We start from the raw sequence: 5,884 nt of genomic DNA on the forward strand, positions 1-5,884 counted from the left end.
GTGCAAGCGGCTCCGGAAGCGAGAGGGCCTCCAACGCCGGGGTCGACCACGTGGTCGAGGTGAGGGTCTGTCCGGGTGGGAGCAGTGGAAATCAGAGATCAAGGAGGGGTCCAGCATGTCGTGTGAGGCAACCCAGGAGCGTTCCTCGGGACTGTACCCCTCCCAGTCCACTAGATACTGGAGGCGACCTCCCCGGCGTCGGGAATCCAGGATCTCTTTCACGAGATAGGTCTCGTCACCATCCACTATGAGGGGAGGCTCACCACTGTCAGGGGCCTCAGGCTGAGTATCCACGCCGTGGGGCACCGCGGCAGGCTTTAACAGAGACACATGAAAGGTGGGTGAGATACGATATTCTGGGGGTAACTGGAGATGGAAAGACACTGGTGTGACCTGTTTGATGATTTTGAATGAACCCACAAACCTAGGACTGAGATTCCTACTTGGCAACCTCAGCCGGAGATCTCGGGTGGACAACCAAACCCACTGTCCAGGGGTCAGGTCAGGACCTTTCCGAACTGCATGCCTTAGTTGCACATATGCGACCTCCCAGGTCTCTTCACAACGTCAAAACCAATCATCGACAGCAGGCAGTGCTGTGGGTTCCCCTGACCAGGGAAAGAATGGTGGTTGGACACCCAGGACGCACTGAAACAGCGAGAGTCCAGTGGCAGCCTTTTTTAAAGAGTTCTGTGCATATTCAGCCCAGACTAAAATACGACTCCTGGTGATTGCTACAGTAGGAACTCAGAAAACGTGTTATTTCTTGATTCAATCGTTCAACTTGACCATTTGACTGGGGATGATAGGTAAGACTAACATTGATATTCAGACCTTTACACATCTCTCGCCAGACTCTGGAGGTAAATTGAGGACCCCGGTCAGACACTATGTCCTCCGGAAGACCATAGTGACGGAAGACGTGTGTCAACAGTTGTTCGGCCTCTCTCCAGAGCGGTGGGTAGTTTAGGCAAGGGGATGAGACGACAGGGTTTAGAGAAACGATCTATAACAGACAAGATGACGTGTTACCTTGGGAACAAGGTAAGTCCGTGATGAAATCAACAGCGATGTGTGACCATGGGCGTTGTGGTATGGGTAGAGGCTGTAGTAGACCCGCAGGAAGCTGACAAGGTGTCTTGGCCATTTGACACGAGGAACATTGCATTACGAACTGGGCCACATCAGCTTGCATAGTAGGCCACCAAAAGGGATTCTGCATTAAGGTATGTGTGCCTACCATACCTGGGTGTCCAGCCGCGGGGGTGTCATGCACCAGATGTAAGATACGTTGCCGATGTGAGGGGGGTACGTAGACCCGATTGGCAGGGCAGGACGGCGGAGGTGGATTGATGTCATTGAGTTCAGCCAGCTCCGTCATGATGTCCCACTGCACCAGCGCCAAGATCAACAAGCTGGGTATTATGGTTTCTGGTGACGTGGATGACTCTCCAGAGGTTTCATGGAGGCGAGAGAGTGCGTCAGCCTTTCCATTCTTGGAACCAGGATGGTAAGTGATCTGAAAGTGAAAACGAGAAAAAAAAACAGGGACCACCGGGCCTGACGGGAATTTAATCTCTTGGCTGACTTAATGTATTCAAGATTTTTATGGTCTGTCAAAACCAAGAATGGTTGTGAAGACCCCTCCAGCCAGTGCCTCCACTCTGAGAAGGGCTCTTTCATGGTGAGCAGTTCACGATCTCCAACATCATAGTTACGTTCTGCATCAGTCAGTTTGGCACATGGAAACATTTTGGGTGGTTGACCATCACGCTGAGACAGTACAGCACCTACCCCTGTACTGGAGGCGTCCACTTAGACAATGACCTGGGCTGAGGGGTTAGGATGATGGAGAATCGGCGATTGTGAGAAGCGTTGTTGAAGGGTTTGGAATGCTGACGTGGCCTCTGGAGTCCAAAGGAGACACTTGGGGGAACCTTTTAGCAGAGAGGTGAGAGGGGCTGCCACTGTACTGAACCCTCTGATGAACCGGCGGTAAAAGTTGGCGAAACCCAAGAATCTCTGCAGCTCCTTCCCCGTGGTGGGTTGAGGCCACTGAAGCACCGCCTCCACTTTGCCTTGGTCCATAGCAACCCCTTGGGCACCAATGATATAGCCCAAGAAGGAGATGGTCGATTTATGGAACTCACATTTCTCTCGTTTGCCGTACAGGTTGGAGTCGATCAGGCGTTGGAGAACCTGCCGGACATGTAACACATGTTGATCAAAAGAATTTGAGTACACCAGAACGTCGTCTGTGTAGATTATAACATATTTTTGTAGCATGTCCCGAAAAACATCATTGACAAACGCCTGAAAGACTAAGGGGGCGTTGCTGAGTCCAAATGGCATGACTAGATATTCATAATGTCCGGTTGTGGTTGAAGGGCCATTTTCCACTCGTCGCCCTCTCTGATGCGTATCAGATTGTATGCACTGCGGAGATCCAGTTTGGTGAAGTAGCGAGCCTGGCGGAGTTGTTCTAGGGCTGGAGGTACCAAAGGCAGGGGGTACCGGTACTTGACCGTTATCTCGTTAAGGCTACGATAGTCAATACACGGACGGAGACAACCGTCTTTCTTCTTTACGAAGAAGAAGCCTGGTGAGGCAGGGGACGTGGAAGGCCGAATGAAGCCCTTTTGAAGCTCCTCTTGAATGTAAGCCTGCATGGCTTCTGTTTCGGGTAAAGCTGACATTGCATAAGAAAGCCATTACAGTTTTCAAGTTTGCCAGTGAACTTAACCAGTAATGACAAAAGAGGGCTGGATACAGGAGCCAATGACGCAGAGTGACCTTCAGAACCACCAATGGGCATAGAGCAGGGCGGCACTGGTGGGGATGGATTAGCCACTGAATTAGCTGTTAGCTCAAATCGCGTCGGATCAGAAAATGCTAAGACTAATGACGCAGCAACTGAAATGGGCAGGTCCAAAGTCTCCTCCCCCCGTGTACACTCAGATCCACTCATGCTTAGGTGTGTGAGACATTTTTGAGTGTTCAACGCTCGTGCTGTATTGAGTTACGATTCTGGCTAAAAACTGTATGGCAGGACTGATCTGATATTGCTCGTGGTTATTTTGCGCTGCTAATGTTAGCTTGAGGCTATAAGTTTGTGCGCGAGCAAGCAAACAGAACTCTCAGTGACGGGGAGGGTTGTGGACTTCTGGGTGTCAATGGTCCCGCCCACAACCCAGAATTGTATTTCTAATAAGCTCCTGCCGCTGGGCATGAAAATGGTCTTAAAAAGCAACAAAGACTTTTTTATTTTGGTTAAAAACTTCAAACTCTTGGAACGATTTTACAATAGATAAAAATATAGTTTGATTAGAACTAATGGAATGAATTGAGACAGAATAATTAAAAATTTAATAACTTATACATTTTCTATTGGGATCTATTTTTTCCTCAAATAAAGAAGAACATTAAGGTTAGTAATCATTCCAAGTTAAACAGTATTGCAGGAATAGCATGTATTGTATACTACTGCAGAGGTTGCTTTGGACAAGTAGCATCCACATACTCTTCAAAGTCACAGCAGGGTTCACCCGGGGCAGCCTCATTTAGCATCCGATTTTTTTGTGTGGTTTTGTGGAGTGGGCATTGTCGTGAGCACTGCATGTGTTTGTGGTTTGATGGAAAAAAAAAGAGACAAAAGGAAGAAGCTGATTGGTTATTCCAGTCACACATGCAGCATTCCTCTCCTCAGCCTGTGACAGTACATTTCCTTCCCTCTTCATGCTGGCTGCTTTTTTTCCAGCCCTCTCTCCCTACTCCCATCCTTTTTCTTCTGAGTGCCAATGGGAATTCAAGAGGTCCAAAACTACTGCAAATATTACTAAAACTTTTGGTCTATTAGAGCTGCTTCATCTGCATTTATTTCATCTTTCTTTCTTCCTTTCCTCCTTTTCGCTCCTACCACACCTATCCCCTGTTTGCTCTGCTGTATGTATTGGTATCATTAACACTCAATATGATGGATGGCACCGGGAGGCTGGACCCTGACGGGGTGGGACTCTGCTTGAGCACACCATGATTACATCCATCACTAACACACAAACACAGCCACAAGCATGGATGTTTTACATTGGTGAGGCACACACCTGCAGTGTTCATTTACAGTTGATGCAAAACAAGTCACGCTGTTCAGATGACTGTTTAAGCAGCAAAATATTTGCTGAGTTTTTACTCCCCATATTTACTTGTTTTCATAGACACACAAACATTTGTGCTCATGCACACACAGTGTTTTCAGAGCTTTAAGAGGTTTGCATTGACTCAGTGCCCCACAGGGAAGTGGGTGTCAATAGCCCTTCCACTCTCAGTGTGAGTTCCCAACAGACCATGGGGTGCTAAAAGGGTTCACTTCAAGACCTGCAGAATGTCTAAAAACATCCAAACATTTTTTGCACTTGGAATGTGTGCGCATGTTTTTGTTTGATCATCCATATTTGTGATGGAAAAAAATAATGATTTCTGTAAAAAATAATATTTAAAATTTTAATTTTTTGAGGGTTACATTTTGAAAGAGCTCAAGATATTGGTCATGAGCTTTGGGTTGTGACCACAAGAACGAGATCCCGACTACAAGCAGTTGAAATGAGTTTTCTCTGGAGGGTGGCTGGATGCTCCCTTAGAGATAGGGTGAGAGGCTCAGTCTCCCGGAGAGAGCTTGGAGTAGAGCCACTTCTCCTCCACATCCAGAGGAGCCAGTTGAGGTGGCTTGGGCATCTGGTTCGGATGCCTCCTGGACACCTCCCCGGAGAGGTATATATGTCCACCATATTTTGTTCTTGCCATTAGGAAGCTTGCCCTGTGAATAAACGTTGCTAGTTTATGAGGCAGAAATTAAAGGAACATTATTTTCATGGTTTAGAATCTGTGTTTTGGGATCACTTATTTCCATCTGCTGGACCGGAAGAAGTCAGACAGCATTACGTTTCATTTATGTTTCATTTGCTGGAATAACAGTAATAGATGAATAATAATAGATGAATAATAAAAAGAAATAAAAAGAAAAGTAAAAAAAAAAAAAAAAACACTTATTTTTTTTCTTTCTTCATTTAGTCGGAAAGCATCACTCGTTATTGTCACTTAAAATGTGTTTGTTTATGAGGGAGAAATTGAAGGAACAGTATTTTTATGGGTGAGAATATTCGTTTCGGGATCACTTCTTACAATTTTTACTTTTAAGTAGTCAGACTGTGTGATCACATTCTAACTTTACAGAATCAATTCCGGGCCCAATTACAAAAGAATGCGGGCCTTTTTTCTGAACCTACCCTAACCCAAACCTTGGCCCGGGTCTGGTCCCAATCCTGCTGATTGTCCAGTTCTGGGATTGTTTCGTGTACAATAAACGTTGGTATTTCACGATTTTGGAGCCCCTTTTTGGGATAAGTCAAGCAAAACAGACAAACTACAAACTGTATGTTCAAAATAAATGTATATCATGAAAGTAACGGGTACATTTTTCACTAGAAATATTGTCAAAATAAAGATATATTTATATTCGAAGTGATTTTCCACCGAAAAAGATTGAATATCCCACCACGTTTTTTGCTGGCGACAGGCAGAAGCTCAAAAGTCACGTGATCAGTCACGAGATCTGGAGCGGTCCCTGTAGAAAATGAATTAGAAATTAAAGGGTGGAAATTCCACAATTTAAACAGTTTTTTTTTTTTTCTTTTTTGCACAACTGCTACATTTTTTTCTGTGGACAAACGTAGGTTCTGCACGTTTTAGTAGGAGACTGGGTTTCATAAACTCCAAATTCTGGAAAACCCAGAGTTTTCGGTTTCATAAGTAGAAGTTACTTAAGGCCGTGAATGTGGGTGAAACCAAACCCGTTTCAAGAAGCGGGTTAAGCTGAACTCAAAATCAATCA

At 45.5% G+C, this 5,884-nt stretch overlaps 1 protein-coding gene across 8 annotated transcripts in view; it reads left to right on the forward strand.

Moving 5' to 3' along the window:
• Window positions 1–5,884, forward strand: part of dab1a (DAB adaptor protein 1a) — a 205,782-nt gene that overhangs the window by 68,313 nt on the left and 131,585 nt on the right. The gene's annotated exons all lie outside the window — the stretch shown is intronic.

The sequence above is a fragment of the Oryzias melastigma genome, linkage group LG18, assembly GCF_002922805.2.
Source record: "Oryzias melastigma strain HK-1 linkage group LG18, ASM292280v2, whole genome shotgun sequence".
NCBI classification, from domain to species: Eukaryota; Metazoa; Chordata; class Actinopteri; order Beloniformes; family Adrianichthyidae; genus Oryzias; species Oryzias melastigma.